We start from the raw sequence: 23,391 nt of genomic DNA on the forward strand, positions 1-23,391 counted from the left end.
TGGGACACACAGGTTCATACCAGCCTGGAATATGGTTATTTGGCCCATCTGCCATTTTCAATAACATTTAAATTTAGGTTTGTGTATTTAGGGATATGATGATGATGCTACAGAGTTTTATCCCGAGTTTCAGTTCTTTTGGATTTCCACAAGGAGCAACCTGCATCTAGTACTAAACCGCATCTTAAGATGAATTTCCCAGCAAATTGTAGGGGAAAGTAGGAACTCCCTCAAGTTCCCTATCTCTTGTACCGGACAAGAAGTATCAGCTATTTATTTACACTTTAGTCCAGATTGAGAAGATGAGGGGATTTCAGGCATAGTCATGCAGCGCAAGCCCAAGTGGTTGGCAATCATGGTAGAAAAGAAGATTTGTGTCAGACACAATCCCAAATATCCATTCACTTATCCTTGCTTGGTGAAGGAACCTTGATTTTAGCTCAGTTTATAGCCATCCCGAAAGAAAACTGAAAACAAAAAACCTTCCCTTGCAGTTGATTATGTCCTTATGATTAAATTCTGTTCAGTGAGATGTGAGCAGGATTGTCCTTTGAGATCTCCTTAAGGGAAGGTCATGTGGCCTTCTTCATCTCTATTTTCTTCATTTGGGCTTGAAAATAAAATGTGATGGCTGAAGCTCCAGCAGTAATTCTGGCCCACTAGGTAGAGGCCACACACTGAGGGTAGGAGAGCAACAGGTGAAAGAGAGTCTGTGTCCTTGATGATTATAAATCTGCCTTACCAACCCTGGACCCTTTACGTCCAGACTTCACGTATGAAAGACAGAAATGAATTTATATCTCATTTAAACCGCTGTTATTTGTAGCTTTCTGTCTTTCTCACTTCTACCTAATCCCAACAGAAGGGATCTATTAAAGTCCTCATAAGTTGTTCTCTCTTGGGCAAAGTAAAGAGAAAGATCTGACCTTATCTCCATGATCATCTTCTTTTTCTACTCCCAACACCAAATATGATTCTATTTCCATCTGACCTGTAGAAGCCAAAGGCACCTAAAGAACTTCTATAAGAAAAGGAAACTTGTTAATTAACCCTAGCATATTAATACAGTAGCAGTTTCTCAGATAATATGCTTATATTCTCCAAGATGGCCTAATTAAATACACTGGGTTTTGTTCTGTGAAATTGGTTTAAATGATTCTCTTGCACTTTACACAGTTCATTAATTATATACCTTTAAGGACTCTTGAATCTTTTCCTAGAGTACCAAGAAAGGTAAACTAGCCAAATGTGACTTTTAAACTCAAACTTCAAACTGCTTTATCTATTACACTGAAAAGTACTGCACAGCTGTTTTCCCAGAAAGCCTGGGTTTTTTTTTTAATCATCCCTCATTTTTATAATCTAATCTCTACCATATTTCAATCTATTGTTATATATTGAGTCCTATGTTGTAAGGTTTAAAGTCATTTCCTTTTAAGTTTTCTTTTTACCCTTGAAAAGATACTTTACATTTTCAATAGTGAATAATTATTAGTGAGGTAAGAGTAGAGGATGGGAGGAGAAAAGAAAACGAAAGAAAAAATAGACCTTTAACACAGAAGAAAATTTATCTAGATGCACATTAAACTTTTGGCAAGGTAAATTCTTACGGAATACCAAAAGATTTTTAACCAGCAGGAGCAAAGCTTTGACAAAACCAAAAGGCAGGTTTCCTTGTGATCTAATAAGATAATTTTGTCTTCATAATTAGCAAATTGATGTTGCTAAAATAGCACATGGAAAAGTATGCTCAAATGTTCCCCCAATGGGAACAATGTGCATGATTCAGAATGTGAGCAATGACAGCATAGGACAACTTTGAGGAAATGCACACAATTGCCAAATCATATCCTCAGGCACCAGACTGCATGAGTCCTCTACCCACTACAGATTCCTGTCTCTAAGATATGTTGACACATTTATTTGTCATGTGTCTTTCTTAAGTCTGCATGGTGGTGTAATTCTTTAGTATGCATGGTGGTGTAATACAGAAAGTACTGAGTTCAAGGCCAGAAGACTTGAGCTGTAGGCCAGGCTCTCACACTTATGGGCTTGTGCATGCCACTTGACCTTCCCCAGTGTTGATTTCCTCATCTGTAAATTAGGGTTCATGATACCTGTACTGCTTGCCTCCCAAGTGTGTTGTGAAAATCAAATGAGATATATATATTAGTGTTTTGTAAACTATGAAAATTAAACATTCTCCCACTGTAGATTTTTCCGCCTGTACCTTCTACTTATGATATTTCTTTTACTGAAAATTTTTTTGAAGATCAAGAGCCAGTCTAGATCTTCTAGTGGCCTCTCTCAAGAGCAAATCCCTTGTCCTCTTGAGCCTCTTTATTTGTAAATGAGAGGTTGGACTAGATTGATAGGTCAAAATGTTATTTAGCAGGAAAACATTTTTTTAAATAAGCTTATTCAGAAGATCAGCATGTAAAATGAACGAAAGCACGTTTGCTCTTAGTCGAGATGGTTGAAGCTGGAATGAGGAGAATTCAGAGTCCTGCCAAATTACACATCCACCAAGTCACACATACTGTACCCCACTCAGGCAACCCCTGAGGCCCCTTACAACAAGTCTTAGATCCTCCCACTCTAACCTGTAATGCTGATGTTATGATCCCAGACCTAGGTTTCTATGATTCTTCAAAAGTCACTCGACTATAAAGCAACAGAACGAAGCTGTAGTATGGTATGGATGGATAGATATCCTGACATCTGAACACTTGTTAGCTGACCAACAAATTTGTTGAAATGTAGCCAAGTCAGTCTAATCATGTGAATATCAAACTCCTTGAGATGGAAGATGTCTCTAAGAAGCTACGTGAAATGTCTCAACAGTCCTCACGGAGCAGAGAACTCTGCCGAAACTATAAAAGTAAATATTGAATGGGCAGTTCTCCAATTTGTTTTCCGCTAAATATACAGCAACACTGCAGTCTCTTTTTGAAACTGTTTTCAGTAAGAATGACTCAGAGATGAAGAAGCCACTTATAACAAAGCAAGTAATGCAGTGCCATTTCTCAATGCCCCCAAACAAGTGAGATTGCATATGGAGGTTGGCTTCAATATACACAGATCATATAGTCACAGAATGTCCAAATAATGTTAGAGAACAACCAGTCTATTTAACAAATGACGGATGTGAAATCCAGAGAGACTATGAGCTGCCCAAGTTTAGGAATTCATTCTTCATTAAGTAAATATGAGCTGAGAACTAACCATGTGCCAGGCGGTATGGATAGGAAGACAAATAAAACATGATCTCTGTCCAAGTAGTGGGAGAAGTCAGACAAATAAATCCATAATTGTAGTTAGATTGTTGCAGAACCAGGACTCAAAACTCTGTGTCCAAGTTCTTAAGCCAGTGTCTGTCCCACCATCTCACACTGCCTCTCAAAAAACATGAGAAATTAGTAATATGGAACTATGGCCAAACTGATCCAAAGATACATTAATGTCAACTAAGTCTAAGTCTTTGGAGTACACAAGTACTTATTCACATCTCTTGAGGACCTAGGAGTAAGAAAAAGGGTTCTATCCTTGTATGAAAGAAAATACTTGTAAGGACTTCCTAGAAGTCCTTCCTAGAACACGGAGGAAATCATGAATGGAAAAGTCCTGCAAACTACGCATGGCCTTTCCTCCAACTTTTGAAAAATTGCCATTGAGGTCAAAGTCATGAAAAATTCCATTAGCTACTGGCATACTTTTCAACCTATTTAAGCAAGAAAAGGAGATTTTAATTAGCTGTCTTCATGCACTTAATTATTTTTCTTTAGTATATAAAATACTGAAGAAATATACAAGATTTCAAAGATCCATTCCATCATCCAGAAAGAAAAACAGAAACAGAAACAAACAAAAAACTATGGCCATACCTTACAAAATCTTATTTCTTCATTCTTAGTAAGATTCTAACATGAAGTTTTTTTAATTCCTGCTCATTGTCTTTTCTAAACTGGTTTGTGGTTTTCAACTATAGCAAAGTAAAATCAGCACGTATACCGAATGAGAGAACTTTAGGGAACAACATCAATCAACCTATGTTTATTTATTTGACAAAAGTCTAATGCTAGTAGACCTGAGGTCAGGCATCTTTACAAAGAATCCATCATCCTTCAATCCATTTAATCCTTTCATTCATCTAGGACACATTTATTGAGTACCTTCTACATGAATACGATGATACGAGGAACTATGTAGAACACTAAAAAAATAGAACAGTGTTTCTCAACATGTGGTTTGAGGAACCACCTGCATCAGAATCATCTGGAGAAATTGCTAAAAATGTAAGTTGCTAGATCCCACTAATGTAGATTTTCTTTATCGGTTTAGTTCCCCATAGCTAGCAACAAAAACCAATCCATGCTCTCTTAGACAAAGAAGGAACTGACTGGAATGATGTCAGGGATCACAGAATTGACCAGAAATTGGAACTGAGGAAGCTTTAGAGGAACCACAACAAAAATCATAACACAGGAACAATGTGGTCTTCATGCTGACTCTGTAACGATTTCCAGTTCTAACTTTGTTGTCATCTTACTACTCTAGACTGAAATTTCTGTAAGTCTCTAAGTGATGGAGCCTTGGGCCCAGGCCCAGGTGATACTTCCTGAAACTGTACACTAAGGGAGATTCCTCTAAAGGGAAATTAGGATGAAAATGGGAAGTGGAGTTAAAACTAACAAATGCCTGGTTACCTATTAAATCAGAATCTCTGAGGGTGAGACTGGGGGGGAGTGGGGGTTATTACATTCTTTAAACAAGCTCTCAGATAATTATGAAGTATTCTGAAGGCTGACGAACACTGATGTAAAAGATATAGTCTATACACCAAAATAGATTTAAATCAAAATGGAAAGGAAAGACATCTTATTTATGAAACTGAACAATAATTCTAACTTCCTAATCAAATGTTGTCTCCCTGTGGATGTTGCCCCCATCTCCACCCCTTGCCCTCAACAGTCATCCAGTCAGTCAACAATGAGCATCTTTATAAAAAGGGATAGTATGCTTATTACAATAGAAAGTAAGTGTACACATATTTTTATGGAAAAAATAGATGCATAAAAAGCAAGTTTGGAAGACTGCATATCAAAGTGTAAACAATGAAAAAGAAAAAATAATTCCAAAGAAAATATAAACAAATTCATGACAGTTATGTAGAATAGATGCACTTGATATAAAAGATATAAAATAAAGATAAATGTAACTGAAATTGTTTATTTCAAACTGTTATGTATACTTTCTATATTTTCCTAATCCAACTCATTGATAGTATAATTGATCATTGTTAGTGACCATGTTCAGACTTTCACATGGCTGGTAGTTTCAGACTTTCGAGAAACACTGCATGTCAGATTTTCTTAAATTACAGAAATTTTCATCATTATCACTTACTATATGTCAGATGAAGAGAAATGGTCACCAACCAGCTCCTGTAATGCAGCTAATGAAGTAATACGTTTATATTTACTCATTCCAAACAACGTTTAAGGACTTTCCACATGTATAGTTTTATCCTAGGAGCTATGTTGTAGGAAAAAAATGTAGAAGGGTACTAGCTAAAGAAAAAAGATAATTTTAACAGGAAACAACTAAAGAATCATATGAAGGCAACTTATAAACAAATACATGATGGTATACTCTAGATTCTAGATAGTGTCTAATGTCTGGTTTAACGGCCTTAAAGCATGTTCATCTCAAACTAAACAGTGGATGAGAACAAGATAAACCACCAGCATTTCTTTGGTGGTGTAGTCATATGTGGTAGGCATAGACATAAAATCGAAGACTTACAGGCAGTTCTGAAATAGAGTGTCAACCACTGTGTGGTAGCTGTGGCCCCGGGCAACCAAGAAGAGCCTGGCTCTTTTTAACAGGAAAGTGCGTACCGGTCACCACCAACTGCCATGCCCCTAGCTGATCATGGGGCTCAGAGGCAAAACAGAACAGTGAACCAACAGAGCAGTTAGTGGCTATGTTGAGGAATTAGGATTGTAGCTGGCATCTAGTAGGAGCTCAGTAAATATCCCTTGTTGAACTGTCCTTCATTTGTAAAGATCTGCCGCTGTTACTTTGATTTATCCAACCCTCCCCCCACCATTTCCTCCTCATTTTCTCCATCCTCTGGGTCCCTGCCACATACAACTCCAGGAGAGCATAGTCACCATGCAGAGTGCCATCTTTGAATGAAATATTATATGTGTATCTGGATGGTGCATTGCAAAACATAACCTAAAATGTGCATTTAGTTAGAGGCCCATCCAAAAAGAGAAAGAAAGAATAAAAGTAATCTGGATTCAAGCAAGAAGGGATGTTTGTGCTGTTTTTATGCGTAATATTTTAAGCTTTGCCTTTATGAAGCTTAGATTTGTTAAAAGCATATTAAAATGCAGCTAGCTGGTTAACTTAACTCACAAGTCAAGTCTTATAGGTGTAGACCATTATTAGTATAATTATAACAGTTAATAATATCATAGTAAACATTTATGTAGACAAATAAACATTACCAAAGTGTTTAAAATTAGTTAAAGCTAAAAGCAGTATCATTTTTATTCACTAATGAGGATGTAGTTTGACTGTTCTGTGGAACCTACAGAGAAAAAGACAGATGGACTAGAAGTTTAAATATTTGATGTAAATTTCAGTTAAAATACTCAGTTGTGTAATTTAACTGGAGCATAATGAAGCTCCACACGTTAAAAATCAAATTATTAAAGTAATGTTATTTTATTTCAAATGTTGCTTGTAATTACACAACATAACAGACACTGATAGTCGATATCAGCGTTTCTGTAACTTTTCTGATAATATGAATCACAAGGAATGTTTGTAAAAAGTACAATTCCTCAGCTTCCAAGGCTTGGAGTTTCTGATTCATCAGGTCTGGAATGAGACCAGGGAAATTGTATTTTTAACGAATTGCATAAGAAATTCTTATTATCAGGGAAAATCAGGAAACAGTAGTTTCCATGAACTGGTATCCAACTCCAAGACCCCATAGTACCTTGAAACATACAAACTTTATATTCAATCAAACTTTGCTTGTATAATCAATCCATCAGGCACTGGGCTTAAGACTTTCCACATCTCTTTTCATCTTCATAGCATTCCATAAGATATCCATTTCCAGGATCAAACTCTGGAAAGCTGAATAACTAGATCAAAAGAAAAATTGAATAGGGGCGTCTGGGTGGCTCAGTCATTAAGCGTCTGCCTTCGGCCCAGGGTGTGTCAAGCCCCACATTGGGCTCCCTGCTCCTCTGGGAGCCTGCTTCTTCCTCTCCCACTCCCCCTGCTTGTGTTCTCTCTCTCGCTGGCTGTCTCTCTTTCTGTCAAATAAATAAATAAAATCTTTTTAAAAAAGAAAAATTGAATAATCGCAAACGCAGGTCTACCTGGCTCCGTAGCCTTTGCCCAATCAGTATGTATTTTCTTCTGCACATTGCCATATCCTGCTCTCAGAAAAGACAAAAAGGGAGAAGGGAAAGAAGGAAACAGAATTCCAGTAAGTGCACTTAAGCTTTTCAAGAGATTATTGAATATACCTGGTAAATTAAAAAGATAAATCCTCCTTAAATTCTCCAGTTGAAATGTAAAATATTAAAAATTGTTAAAATTTGTTAAAAACTGTTAAAATTGTTAAAAATTACATTCTCCTGTTGAAATGTAAAATTTTTAAAAAGAATCATATCCCAGGGGAAGACCAAAGGGAGTAGATGGTCATAAAATAAATAAAAAATTACCATTGATTTCTATATTAATGTTAAGGTAGATGTTATTTTGTTAGGAAGTGTAGAGCCCCTCCTGGTTGAGGAAGTAGAAGAGTAAGTAGATCATGATATGTAAGGGGATCTGATGTATTATTTCTCTGAAGTTGGCAATTTAAACTATAAGGAGAACATTCCTTCTGGTGGGTGCAACTCTTAATCTTGACTGAAGGAACTAAGGCAAAAGTAATGTACAGTCTGTACCTCTAACCTTTGTTTTGCAGTAGTGATGCTGAGAAGGGAGATTCTCTAAAGTCTCTCGATAAACAAGCTGAGTTATAAGAATCAGGTTATCTTGTACAAGTGCAAGAAATAATTGACCTGAGTTGAGCTAACTTTTTCAGAGAACACAAGCTGAGTTGAGCTAGTTTTTGTACAGAACACAGCTCTAATATTACCTTGAAAGGCCCAGCAAACAAAATCTTCAGGCCTTTGATGTAGAAATGGGACAGATAGCTCATGACAAGAAACGGTAGACTCTGTCAGCAAATTGTTATTGAAATTAATGCCCCACCCATTTTTAGTTTGTGGTATTGGTCTGAATGTAGACAATGGTGATTATTTTTCAGTTTTGTTATAGGATGCGGCTACTTCCTTGGCTTTCAAAATCTCTACTTCCTTGGTTCCTTTGTTTTAATGTATCACAGTTATTTCTGCTTTAAGGTTAGGGGAGGTGACCTTGGAAATAGACTTGGAGGGGGAAGGGTATTTATAGCTTAGGGGAGAACACAGTGTAGATGAACTTAGCTCAGAGGAGCTTCCAAAAAGGTAAGAGACCCATTAACCAGTAAGAGAACAGTTTTAGGAATGAGTCTATATAATGAAGTGGCCATTATAAAAGAATCCGATAAGCTGAAAGGGCCTGGCATAAAGCAACATCAAAAACCATATTCATTCTAGTCTTTCTTATATAGATGCGATAGGCCAGAAATTAACAGCTTAGTGTTAGAAAAGCAAAATGATAGGGGTGCCTGGGTGGCTCAGTCAGTTAGGCGTCCAACTCTTTATTTCTGTTCAGGCCATGATCTCAGGGTCATGAGATCGAGCCCTGCATTGAGCTCCAGGCTCAGCATACAGTCTGCTAGGGATTCTGTCTTTCCTTCACCCTCTGCCCCTCCCCGCACTCACACATGCGCATGCACTCCCTCTCTCTGTCTCTAAATAAATAAATAAATAAAATCTCTAAAAATAAAGAAAAGCAAAATGATATCCCAGGGGAGATGTTTAAACACTTAGGCAGGGGGAGGGATGGTTCTTACCTCCAAAGCACACTTTGCATATGAGGAAGCATCCTAGTGATTTTAAATTATTTTAATGTTTTGTCTCTATTGAATTTATTTTATTTATACTTAATTTTTAGCTGAAAATAGTTTTTAAAGACCTGAATGTATAAATTAAGAATGTTGAAGAAAAGGCCTAATTTTCAAAGGCAGGAAGTTCTATTACAAAAATGGAGTAATGGGGGCGCCTGGGTGGCACAGTGGTTAAGCGTCTGCCTTCGGCTCAGGGCGTGATCCCGGCGTTATGGGATCGAGCCCCACATCAGGCTCCTCCGCTATGAGCCTGCTTCTTCCTCTCCCACTCCCCCTGCTTGTGTTCCCTCTCTCGCTGGCTGTCTCCATCTCTGTCGAATTAAAAAAAAAAAAATGGAGTAATGGGGGCGCCTGGGTGGTGCAGTTGTTAAGCATCTGCCTTCGGCTCAGGGCCTGATCCCGGCGTTCCGGGATCGAGTCCCACATCAGGCTCCTCTGCTGGGAGCCTGCTTCTTCCTCTCCCACTCCCCCTGCTGTGTTTCCTCTCTCACTGGCTGTCTCTCTCTGTCGCATAAATAAATAAAATCTTTAAAAAAAAAACAAAAAAACAACAACAAAAAAAACCCCAAAATGGAGTAATGATTAATAAATCACTACTGAATTTAGTAGTGATAATAATAGAGTGAATAATAGTGATTATTCTAGGAATTGACTGCCTTAATACTTTGTGCATCTGAGATCAGGGACTAAATCCATTGTTCTTTAAGATCCTCCCAATTCTAAGAACTATAAATTTATGAACCAGAATCTGAAGGAGAAGAAAAATAAACCCTTTTCTCCTTTGTATGTCTATGCCTAAGAAACATTTTCAAACCAGATTTTATTATTTCTTCGTACCATTCCATATTCTATCTACATGCCAAGTGGAAAGTGTAGTTGGAAATGTTTTTTGGCCAAATATAACTCTGCTCTGGAAACTACTTCCTTTACCAACCACAGCTCTTCAGACACATCTTAGAATGTAGTATAAGTATCCAAGGAATACCCACCTTGGTCCCTTAAGCCCCTGAATTAACTCTTGGGAAAAATTGCAAATTGATTACTGAGGCATCTGGGACTGGCATGGGTGTCTGGCTTTTTTCTTGCATACCTCTAGCCTAGCCAACAAGTTGGTTGTGCATTGTGAGAGAGGACAAGCAAGTCAACCTTTTAGACATTTCCACATGACTGTTTCATAGGTCTATCGTACTTAACTTTCCCAAATCAAAACCAATTCCCTAAAAAATGTTCTACCTGCAATCTTTTCTGTCTCAGTAAATGGAACCACCATGCACCCAAAAACTCAAGCCCAAACCTAGGACTTACTCTGTTTTACCTCACTCCCCAAATCCAATTTATCAACAAATTCTGGAATTTCTGAACAAATTATTCTGAAAGAAATCCTAGATTTCACCATCATTACTATTATTATCCTGCTCCAAGCCACCATCATCACACATCTGGACTACTATAAAAGCCTCCTGTTTTCACTGTTGTTCTTCTATACTCCACCCTCTAGTCAGAAGACAGAATCAGCTTTTAAAAAACATAAATCAGTCTGTATCTCTTCCTGGCTTAATCCAACCCTGTCCATGGCCTCCCACTGTAACTGGAACATAGCCAATAGTCTTGCCATACCCTGAAAGACTCTATATGGCCTGGCCTCTGCCTATGTCTACAATCTCACCTCCTGCCTCTTACCCCTTTGTTCAATTCACCCTAACTACATTGTCATTTCCTCTGTCCGATGGACATGTACACCATGCTCCTTTGCACTTAATGCCCTTGGATTGCTGTTTCCTTTTGCTGATATGCTTTTCCCTAGGCCTTCTTATTAAGATGTCTCCTCCTAATTCAGGTCTCAGCTCAGTTAGTAGCTCCTCAGAAAAGCCTTCCCACCTTTCCTTTCCCTATTCATTAGATTTTAGGGGAGAGGTCCAATTTTTTTTTTTTTTTGGTCTATGTGCGTCTATTACTTTGATTTATAAATTAAGGTAAAAATAAATGTATAAATAAAAAAGCTTCTCTAATCACTATATATCACTTTGTTTTGCTTTCTTCATTGCAATCATCATTATCTCAAATTCATTTTCTTTATTTATCTGCTCTCTTTTTTATTGTGTGTTTTGCACTACAATGTAAGTTCCATGAGAGAGGAGATTTGTTTCAATGATGCATGTCTGCCATGTCAACCAGTGTATCCCAGTGCCTACAAGGCCTTTTGACATTGTAGACTCTCAATAAGTATTTGTTAAATGAGTAGATTTCAGTTGCCTAAGAAAGGTAGTTTCCTTTGGCTGAGAATGGTCTTGTGCATTCATTTGAAAAGAGTGTTTAGTGAAATATTTTGTCCAAGTTGAGTTCTGTTTGCATATTAAGATACTACTGCCAATAGCCATGCACATGGAATGGTTCCTTGACACAAATGAGAAATTGTCAACATACATGCGAAGCTTGTCACAAAGATGGCAAATAGATTGATATCTATATCTATTTCAGCATGTCAACGGGAAGGTTCACATCAAAGTGAAAACTGAAAAGCAAATTTAATGTTGATTTGGATCTGGTAGCTAATATCTGAGTTCTGCTTTCTAGGCAATGGGAACCATGTGGAATTGCTGATGCTGGAGGTGAAACCAGAATATGAGGATACTCTAAACTGACTTGCAGCATAATAAGAATGGAAGAATAAGAGGTAAGGATAGCTGCCTAGATACTCCAAATAGGATGCAAATTTATGAGGATGTGGTTATAACAAGTTGTTTAGAATCAGGGCTTTGAAAAACAAGAGTTCTCATTGATTGAATGCCTACTGTATGCCAGGTCATTGTCTAGACTCTTTATAGAAACAACATAGATAGGTATTGTTTCCCCATAGCTATATAAAAAGTAGAGCAATAACTTAAACTAGATTTTTCAAATCCCAAAGCTGACATTCTGTCCACTACACCACACGGTCTTCTTCTGATGATGCACTCCATTTATTTCTGTGACTCCTGGTGCAAGTTTAGAGCCTGGCACAATATCCTCATAGAATCATGCCTAGCTGGGCAGTAAATGCCCCTGCTGCCAGAGGAGGGGGCACCTAAATGTGCAAGCTGAGCTGGGTCCAAGGTTTGCTGACTAAGCAGGTTTCAAGCCTTGTGCTCACTCCTCTTCCTCCTCCCTTTCTTTCCTAGCATCCCCTGCAGCTCACCTCTGCTTCTGTCCACTGGGGAGAGCATCTTCCAGGTGCTAATAAGAAAAAATACTGTGGCCATAGTGTGAGGGCAAGAGGCCACTGAGAACCTGGGCAGGCATAGGTAATGTGATATGAAGAGCAGAAGTGTGCAGCCCACACAGAGAAAGAACTGGGTAGAATGCAAAATTGAAGAGGATGTGCATAAGAGGAAAATCTTCCTAACAGAGGTGAATTAGTTATGGGACTAACTCCCAAGGTAAGGGATGTGGCTCCATTCCCTAACTCATGAACAGAGGACATGCTAGAGAGGACAAGCAGGAGACAGGAGGGGGACATCAATGACTAATAGGTGCTTTCCACCTTTGAGTTTTATGAAGATGATTGGAACACTTTTGATCGGAGGAATAAAAATAATAATCATAGGGGCTCCTGGGTGGCACAGTGGTTAAGCGTCTGCCTTCGGCTCAGGGCGTGATCCCGGCATTATGGGATCGAGCCCCACATCAGGCTCCTCCACTGTGAGCCTGCTTCTTCCTCTCCCACTCCCCCTGCTGTGTTCCCTCTCTCGCTGGCTGTCTCTATCTCTGTTAAATAAATAAATAAAATCTTTAAAAAAATAATAATAATAATCATAAAAATGAAGAGATGGAGCTGATTAAGGGCATTGTGAGGGCTTTGGCCCTCATGCTGAGTGAGAAAAATCATTCCTTCCAACTGGGAGATATAGAGGCAAGCTGTTCAGAGTTTTGAATTCAGAGTTCAGGTTCTGCCACTTGCCTATTATATGAACCTCAGCAAATTACTTAGCCTCTCTAAGTTACCAAATAGGAATAATACCCCATTTTATTGGTTATCTCTCACTATAAAGTAGGGATAACATCATTGCAGAGGATTCTTATAAGATTGAATGAGATAACTCATGTAAAATTCAGTGTCTAGCATGTAGAAAGCACTCATTGAATGACAGCAGTTATTAATGGGTCATGGGCTTGTGCAGAGGGGGAATATAGCCAGGTCACTGCTGTCAAGGTCAGATTATGGGAACAATTTTTCCCTTTAAACTTAGTGATGTTGCCTCCTTGGTTTAATTATTTGCTGTGTCAATAGCCCACACCTTCTCTACTAACTTGACTTTCAGCTCTCAGAGAAGATGAAACCCAAATATAATAGATACCACCCCTACTCGTAGGCAAGCTTGCCAAAGAACAGCTCAACCCGTGTTGGTACTCTGCATCATCCTGAAGACAAAACCATCTCCCCATGGAAGGGTGTTGTGCACAGACGGTAACACTAAATGACGTTATACATTTATTCAATCTTCTACAGTTTACAAAGCACTCTTACTTGGAAAAGGTTACTGTTTCTATTTTATTTTTCAAGATTATTTATTTGAGAGATACAGGGGGTGGGGCAGAGGGAGAGGGCAAGAGTCTTAAGCAGACTCTGTGCTGAGCGTGGAGCCTGATATGGGTTCAGTCTCACGACCCTGAGGTCACGACCCTGAGATCACGACCTGAGCGGAAACCAAGAGTCAGACGCTTAACCAACTTCGCCACCCAGGCTCCCCTACTATTTCTATTTTATAGATGAGGAGACAGAAACTTAGAGAGGTGAAACAACTTGATTAAAGTGACAAAGATAATTGGTAGGTGGAGCAGGGTTCCACACCCAGCTCCTCCAGACTTCCAGTCTGGAGCTCTTTTATACCATAAGATGCTATAGGGGATGGGAACAGGTAGCAGATTAGAAAGCTAGTTGTTTCCAATCATAAAAACATTGAATTTTAGAACAGAAAGTAACTTTCAGATTACATAATACCATGGTTTTTAGACTGTTTCCAAGGAATCCTGTAGGAGGTGGGGAAAACCAAGCAGGAGGTAGGATTGCATGCATCTTAATTTTTATCAATTAATTTTATAACATTACAATACTTTGAATTAATGTCTAAATCGTTTAGAGTTTCTTTTAAAAAGAATGAAGTTTGAAAACTCCTGATCTAGTTCAACTGCTTCGTTTCTCTAGGAATGATACTGAGGCCCAGTTTGGTTAAATAACTTGTCCAAATCTCATAACTAGTTAGAAGCAGAGTGAAGAATAGCACTGAATCCTCATTACCTGCATATTTGACAAACATGCCATAAATGTCCTCATTCTCCAAATATTTTCCTCTGATTAACTCAAGCAAGTCATTTAAATCATCAAGAAGAAATAAGCCCTGAGGTTAGTCTCTCCTAATGACTCACTCTGGGACCTTGATCAGTCCACTGATCTCTCAACCCTTGGCTTTCCCATAAGTAATATGGGAGGACAATTCCTGTCTAGGCAGCTCTCAGTGGAGGTGTTGTGATTACTGTAAAAAAGAACATGTGGACGTCCACAGGGTTTTTCCAGGGAAGGAGACTCAGCAAGTTCAATATCTTATTTACAAATGCCCACCAAGGATGTTATGGCTTCTAAGGTGATCTCTACAATGTATCATCCCTATGTACTTGTTGTTCTTCATTTGAGAAGGTGATGTAGTTCATCTTTGTAACCATGTCAGGGTTTATGAAATAGCCTCAAAAACTTCTTAGCACATTGGCTTTCTGAGAGGACTGATTTCTTATTACTTGCAGGTGGTAAGTAAATCTTTAAGGTTTAACTCCTTTCATTCTAGACATGTTATAAAGGAAGTATCACCACTGAGTGCTAGCAAACATGGGGGACCTAGAGCTAGATGAGATCAAGGGACTTGTGTGCAAGTTACAGAGTTTAGAACCCTTCCACCTAACTGGCAATTTTTCCTTCTTCAACAAGGAATACTAAGAAAATGCTATCACTGACCTTCAGGCTGACCTTGAAAGCGGACTAATGTACTTGTGATCTTGGCTAAGTTCTTTATTTCTTTGAGCTCGTTTTCTCACTTGTAGAAGGCTGACATGGCCTTCGCTTTTCACCTTATAGGGCCATCAACGATCAAAAGAGAGAACACAGGTGGCATGTTTTTAAAACATGTGAAGTGTATGCTAACTAAAAGGATTGTCATTTTTAAGAATGTGTAAAATACGACAATTATTTGTAATGTACATTTCAACTAAATCCTCTCAGTTTGTTAGAAATACCTACTTTGGAATGATCAACTACTCATGATGAAGAAAGATGTTTCAAATTATGCTGATGTCTATATAGAACATAAAATAGCCATCCTGAGCAAAGCAAAGTTAGATCTAAGGAATTGCCTCCTTAGCTGGCATCATCACAAAACCAGAAATATTTTTCTATTTTCAATTAAGAATATTTTAAATTAAAAAAATAAGAAATTAAACAGATCTTTACCAAAATTCTACCCTGGATGCCTCAAATTTCTAACTATATCTCTTGCAGAACAGCATTTCTATGATTATTCATGTTGATACTTTAAAAAATCTGGACCTAGTTTCCATTATGCAGACAAGCCACAGAAGCCAACCAATATTTTAAGATTGCAATGTTTACTAATGGATGTCTGGCTAGAAGCAGTGTTGGCAGAATTCTGGCAGAGGCATTTACTCTTACTAATGATGTGGAACAGGGCTGTGTAATCATGTCCACTTGGATTAAGTCTACCCAAGGCTGTCATATTTTGAAATGGAACAGAAACAAGCACCCCCAAAAGTCCTGGGATTTTCCTGGAAGAAGCATTACATCAGAACTGGTTTAGACCTTCCCAAAGTCATTGCCCGAGCCATTCATTTCATTTGGGACCTCCTTTACAAAAATGACTTCACAGAGTAGAGTGGGTATCAGACTCTTTTGCAGAATATTTAGAGACATAAAGACAGTATATCCTATATACAGGCCATCCCAGGCCAGGAAAAATCTTTCAAACATTTCCTTAGAAAACACATCGACTACTTTTCTTGCAGATATACTAACAGATCCTTAAGGTAAAAGGACACTCGATCTACACCCTCCCCCTCAACTCCATGCCCCAGGAAAGAAAGCTATTCCTAGTTATACATCATCAATTCCTTTCCTAGCTATACCTGGTAGTAAGGAAGAAGGACAATGACATTCATTTTGACTGTCTGGACATTGTTATTGTATCACTGTTCTGGGAGAAAGTAATTTCTGTCTATTAAAAGAGACAGATTCCAAACTAAGATATGTGGGAAATCATTTGGTATTTAATAGAATTCAACTCATGCACATAGCCCAAAAAATTATAATTAAAAAGGAGCTAGGCAAGGAAAATTAATAACAGCAAGCCTTTAAAATGGAAATCCTTAGAATAAAGGAATAGCTGTTGTTATCATATTAGTATTACTCTGTATTAAAGATGTCAAGATACTGCCATTGGTTTTCTTTCCCTTCTACCTAGTTTCTAGACTGCCAGGGAATCTGCATTCTATTTTCTGAAATTAGATGCTGCTACAAAGGTTTTAAAAGTAAACCATGAAATAACTACACTAAAGAAGCATTAATTTTTGTAGATTATTATTAAATAACAGTTTTATCCCACATTAATAATTTAATCATGTTTGTTAAATAACCCAAAGATAGTGTTATCTGAAACCAAATCTGGTTGTTTCAAATGGATAGGAACTTGGCTGTGGGGTAGGAAAAGGTCCTGTATCTCTCCCCTCATTGCTCCCTCCTCCCTTCCTTCTTCTGCTCCTTCCTTCCTTCCTTCCTTCCATTCTTCCTTTTCCCACTCATATGGCCTTATGATGCTCCTTATCTATACCAGGGCAACATTTCAGTAGAAGGGGTACCTTGGGAAATAATGTACTGAATGCTTGTGTGGTAGCATTCACACAAGGAGACGTATTTGCAACGTGTGATGCTAGAGTCACTGCTGTTCCCATATGTCCTCTCTCAAAATGTTTGTGCCTTCATGGTTGATGCAGATGTCATCAAAGACTATCCCTTTAATTTTTAACGTTGTCAAAGTTAATATATGCCCTTTGCTTTTCAACATTGTCAATGTTAATTCAAACCTTTTAATTTTTAACATTTTAAAGTTAATATAAACTCCATTAATGCTTCTCAGCTGATCAAACACAGGAATGATCACTATGAACTAGTCATATGGGTAGCTTTTCCAGGAGGGAGCCAGTAAATTTTTCTGTCAACAGTTATAATGATATCTACCTTTTTTTATAATATTATTTTGTATGCAAAGTACTATCATCCTCAATACCTCATTGGAGACTCTGTTCACAGCTCACAGCTCCAGGCTTCTTCCCTAACTGTCTGCTCCATTTTGTCACCTTCCCTCCATCTTGTCACCTCCCCTCCCACCTCCCCTCCTGCCCCCACCCCTGGAGCTTTATTTTCTGTGTGTGCATCAGCTTCTGTCTTCATCCTTCCAAGTATTGTTAACACAAGATATTATGTGTAGTAGACTTTACTAAGCGTGTTGGTTTCCTGAGACTGCCATAGCAAAGAACAATAAATTGAGTGGCTTAAACAGTAAAAGTTTGTTGTCTCAAAGTTCTGGAAGCTAGAAATCTGAAATCCAGGTGTTGGCAGGGTTGTTCCTTCTGAGAGCTGTGAGGGAAAGATCTGTTCTAGGCCTTTCTCCTTGATTTCTAGGTGGCTATGTTCTTCCAGTCTCTTAACATTGTTTTCCCTTTTGCATGTCTCTGTGTCCAAATTGCCCCCTTTATAAGGACACCAAACATGTTGGATTTAGGCCCAGCCTAACAATCTCATTTTAACTTGATTATCTCTATAATGATCCTGTCTCCAGATAAGGTGACATTCTGAGGTACTAGATGTTAGGACTCCAATACATCTCTTTTAGGACACAACTCAGCCCACAACACTAAGGCTTAAAGATAACACGCAGGAAATACAACACAGAAAAAAAAACAAAAAACAAAACAAAAAAAACTTAAGCTAAATCTCAAGTTTCATTGTCAGAGAATCTATTGGCTATGCCTGGTATAGAGTCTGATTCCTTCTATCCTTCTGTCCAAACCGCTACCATATTTCCAGGGCTGGTTCACCATCCTGGATGGAAATCTCTGTCCCTGTGATAGTTAATTTTATGTGTCAGGTTAATTTGGCCACAGGGTACTCGGATATTTAGTAAAACATTATTCTGAGTATTTCTGTGAGGGTGTTTTTGGATGAGACGAACATTTAAATCAGTAGACTAAGTAAAGTGTATTGCTCTCCATAATGTGAGTGGTCCTCGCCCAATCATTTGAAGGCCTGACTAGAACACAAGGCTAACACTTCCCTGAATAAGAAAGAATTCTCCTACCTGACAAGCTGCAAACTGGGCCATCAGCTCTTCCTAGTTCTACAGCAGCTTCCAGCATAGGATTCAAACTGGGACACTGGCTCTACAGAATGTGCATCTCCCTACCCCCAACCCCGAACATACAACATACACTGTTGGTTCTGTTTCTCTGGAGAACCCTGACTCATATGCTCCCTAAGACCACATCCTACCTAGTAAAGAACAACCACAAATAACACAAGTATCCCTTCAGGATTGCAATCTTATCTGCTATAGGGCCAGCCTTTTATCATACTAAATACTGTACCCAAATCCTCTAATCTTAGGCCTTCATGTCTGGGTTATTCCCCTGTGTTTCACCCATCTTTATGACTAAAAATGCTCCCCATTGGTCCCTCCAAGAGCCTGCCCCAAAGACAAAATCCATCTCTCAATCTTAGTGCAATCATGGATTAAGAAATACTGAGGTCCAAACTCAGAACACTCTGCTGTATGCACAGAACCTCTCACATACTCTTGCATACATCTCAAATCACAGAGGACTTCTCAAGTTCTCCTCATCTAATTCCATCTAAGGCTTTTTGTGCAACTAGATAATTCCTTCTATAGCTTAATATTTCATGTATGTGACTTTGTAAAGAATTGGCCTTGTCTAATTAGGACTCAGCACAAAACCCTCCAAAGTTTAAGCAGATCACAACTGAACCAGATCAGACTCTTGAAAGAATGTTTCAAGGTTGGAAGGGGCCACACGAGTCCCCCTGACTCCCCCTGACTTTCATCTTCACTTTGGGTTTCTGTTTTCCAGATTCTCTTTGTCACTACATCACCTGGTCATGTCTCATCTAAAGCTGTGTGGTTCCCCTTTAAATTTTTCAATGTGGACAAAAATGTTTTTCCTTGGCGTAACTAAGACAGGCTGGTATTTTCAAGAACAGCTTTACTAAACATGAGGGAAAACAGAAAACAAATAATTACAGAAAACATACATGGTATAAAAATAGCCAAGTTTCCAACTGCAGGTTTCTGTTTCTAAAAATTCCATTAGAAGTAGGAAAGTTTTACTGGGCCTCAATCTCATCTACCCTTAGTCAACCACATCCCTTAATTTTGCTATATCCTGTCTGGACTCCTTCTCTCCCACCTCCAACACCTCATCTATCCCTGAGCCCTATAATCTTGAGCTGCTAGCTTAGTTTTTTGAATCCATATCCCAAGGAAAAAAAATACTCAATAACTTACTTTTAAACCTATTGTTCTCCTAATAAAAATATGGGCTCCCAAAGACCTGCCAAAATGCCTGCTTACAAGAGGTTTTTCAAGTTCTGGTGTTGAAGATCCACTGGATCTCCAACATTAACTCTCCACAATATTGCTTTTAAATCAGCATAAAACAAAGTGCATTCCAGGAACTGGTCCCCAGGATAGTGAATATTCTTTACAATGGCAGATAGGGTTCTAAGCTCAAATAAACTTGAAGACTGTAGGGTTAAACTAAGTTTCACGGTTTTCTCCAACACATAATTTCTCAAATCATTTCATAAAGTCAGCAAATACTTATTGAGTGCCTATTATATGCCAGGCACTTCAGGCACTGGACAAATCCTGGTGAAGAATGAGCAGGACAGATGAGACCCCTGCCCTGCCTTCATAGAATTCACTTTCTAGGTGGTTCCCTAAAAAATGACGAAGCAAACAAGTAAGATTTCAAATAATGTTAAGGACTGTGAAGACATTAAGGGGTGATGTTATAGAGAAGAACTGGAATTGGGGAAACACAGGCAGCAGAGGGAACAATGAGTCCACAGACCGGGCAGGACAAAGCTTGGCATGTTGGAAGAAGAAGAGAGCCTCTGTGGCTGGAGCTGAGAAACTGAACAGACAGGAAAATACATGTGAGGAGATGATCTTAGAGGCCGTGGTAAGAAGGAAGATTTGATCGTTGGTGCAGCAGAAAGCAATATGAAGGGCTTTCAGCCTTGGCACAATCTAATAATACAATTTGTAAAAAAGAAATCTTCTTGGCTGTTGTGTAGAGAATGGAATTTAAAGGCCACGATTACAAGTGGAGACCAGTTAGGAGTCTCCTTTAGTAGCTCACCTGAGAGACGATGATGGGATTGTCAGAACAGGTAGAGAGATGTGGATGGCGCCAGCATGTTTTTCAAGAGTGGAGACAACAGGTCTTCCTGATGGGTTAATGTGGGAAAGAGGGACCAGAGAAAAGACAGTGATGACTTGTAGCTCTTGGGTTTGAGCTTGAGCAGTTAATTACATGGTTGAATTATTGACTGAGAAGGGAAAGGCTAAGGAAGCAAAGACTTACAGGGGTGAAGGAAACCAAGAGATTGTCTCAACCACGTTCTGTTCAAGATACCTATTACACATCTAAGAGGTGCTATCAAGTAGACAGATCTCATATCTAAGAGTCTGGAGCTTAGGAGAAAGGTCTGTGATATAAATTGGGAAATCACTGGCATAGAGGTGGTATATCTGGATGAGATCGTCTAGGGAGAGTGTAGAGAGGACTTAAGGCCCAAAGCCAAGCCCCAAAGGCACTTCGAATTGAGAAATCTGGTACAAAGGAGGAGCCAGCAGAGAAGACTTTTAACACATTCATGTGCATTAGTGACTCCTTAAGAGGCAATATAGAAGGCAGCATTTCCCAAACTTACTTGACCTTGGAACCTTTTGTCACATAGCATCTCATAGGGATAGGGTCCCAACGAAAAGATTTCGGGAAATATTGTTCATAATCTTCTACCTGCACTCCATTGTAGCATAATATATTAACTTCTAAGGTGACACAGGCAAATCTTCTCCCTCTAAGCAGACAGACATATCAATGAAAGCCCATCGGTTGCTAAGCAAAACACTGCACTGATGATACAGGCCAAAAAATGTACCTGCAGGAAGCACACAGGAGCCAAATGCAGTCAGAAGGAAGGAAGGCTGTTCCACCATCGCTTCACTGAGCCAAAGCTCACATGCTGGCCCTTTTCACCTTTTTACATTAATAATAGTTATTTTGGTGGAAGGTTGAGATTGAAAGTCTGAGGAGAGGTCCAGGAGGAAATGCTCTTTTTTTGGTGAATTATGTAACTTTTTCCCAAAATGCTAGCGTTTGGGTGTTTGTACCTATATATACTACACCAGAGTATCATTTGATGTTTTGGAAAAAATTAATTTAGATAAAGATTTTTCTCTATTTCCTAGTTAGTTTTTTTGGTTTTGTTATAAAGAAGAGAAACTCACTCAGGTATGTTATTGGGATCTGCAGCAGCCCTAAGGACAAGTTTCTCTCTAGGACCCATTTTCCCTCCCCTTCTCTCTCTCTGTTTGTCTATCCTACACCCTCCCACCCCTGAAATAGGCCAGAGGCTTATGGTTTTTCTCTCATAGTATCTCTGAGACCTCTCACTTTACAGTTACACACTAAGAAATTGTAATAAAATCCTCTACATTTGTATAGCACAGTCTAAGTGAACCACACATGTTATGGACTAAATGTTTGTGTCCCTGTAAAATTCATATGTTGAAATCCTCAACCTTCAAAGTGATGGTATTAGGAGGTAGGGCAGTAATTGGGACGTAATTAAGTCCTGAGCACAGAGCCCTTATGAATGAGATTAGTACCCTTATAAGAAGAAACACAAGAACAAACTGATTGTTGCCAGAGAGGAGCGGGCTGGGGAGAATGAGCAATATGGATAAAAAGGAGTGGGGGATACAGGCTTCCAGTTATGGAATGAATAAGTCATGGCAATAAAAGGTACAGCAGAGGGAATGTAGTCAATGGTGGTGTAATTGCATTGTATGGTGACAGACGGTAGCTATGTTTGCAGTGAACATTAGCATAATGTGTAAACTTGCTCAATCACTATGCTGTATACCTGAAGCTAATGTAATATTATATGTCACCTATACTCAAATAAAAAAAATTAAAAACAAGAAGAAAAAAAAAAAACAAGAGAGATGATCTCTCTCTCTCTCTCTCAGGTGTGTGAGGATACAAGGAGAAAACAGTCATATGCAAACAGGAAGAGTTCCCTCACCAGACAACAGAACTGCTGGGGCCTTGATCTTGAACTTCTAGCCTCCAGGACTGTGAGAAATAAATATTTGTTGTTTGAGCCACCCTATGGTATTCCTCTCTAACAGCCCAAACTAAGAGAACACAGTCTTGGAGGTTTGCTTTGTAAACAAGGAGACAAAGACCTAAGGAGGAGAGGTACAACCCAGTGGAAGGAGCCCTAGATGGGTTTGATAAACCTAAATGGTGTTTTGTGTGACTATAGGCAAGTGGCTTCATTTGGGCCTCAAATTCCTCTTCTGCAAAGGGAGAAGATTGAGAAGGGGTAAGTGATTTTCAATATGCAATATTTTTTTTTTAGCATTTACAATCTGATTTTATGATTTTTGAGATGGAGTGTCTTGGCTGAGGTCATACAGTTAGGTGGCTCATGGTGGAGTGGGATCTTCTTGTTCTGTCACCTGGTCCAGTATTTTGCTTCATGACACCACACTGCATTTCCATTAAAATTTTTTTTTATTTCAACTAATTTTTCTCATCTATTAGGATTGCTATGAAAACACTGCATAAGGCAGCACTGTGCAGTGCAAAAGCATAAACTTTGAAACCAAGGGGACCCAAGTTTGGATGTAGGTCTACTTTTAGGTCTGTGACCTTGGAGCAGGTACTTAACCCCTTCTCAGTCTCGTTTTGTCATCTGTAAGACAAGTATATATAGTACTTGCCTTATAGGATTGCTGATCGGATTGAGATTGTGTCTACAAAGCATCATGGTCATAGCAAATACAGACATTTTTACTCCATTCAGGCTGCTAACAGAAAGTTACTTCTCACAGTTTTAGAGGCTGAGAAGTCCAAAATCAAGACTCTGGCAGATCTGGTGTCTGGTGAGAACC

At 38.8% G+C, this 23,391-nt stretch overlaps 1 long non-coding RNA gene across 6 annotated transcripts in view; it reads left to right on the forward strand.

The window, feature by feature from the left end:
* The window catches only part of LOC103675351, a 117,096-nt gene that overhangs the window by 20,499 nt on the left and 73,206 nt on the right, over window positions 1-23,391 (forward strand). For 5 of the 6 annotated variants that reach the window (XR_005835003.1, XR_005835002.1, XR_571820.2 and 2 more), the window contains 2 exons: window positions 11,666-11,765; window positions 13,390-13,535. This is a non-coding gene — a long non-coding RNA (uncharacterized LOC103675351). The remainder of the gene's footprint in view (window positions 1-11,665; window positions 11,766-13,389; window positions 13,536-23,391) is intronic. The other variant, XR_005835005.1, reaches the window with a different exon arrangement.

The sequence above is a fragment of the Ursus maritimus genome, unplaced genomic scaffold (assembly GCF_017311325.1).
Source record: "Ursus maritimus isolate PB19 unplaced genomic scaffold, ASM1731132v1 scaffold_16, whole genome shotgun sequence".
Taxonomy (NCBI): domain Eukaryota; kingdom Metazoa; phylum Chordata; class Mammalia; order Carnivora; family Ursidae; genus Ursus; species Ursus maritimus.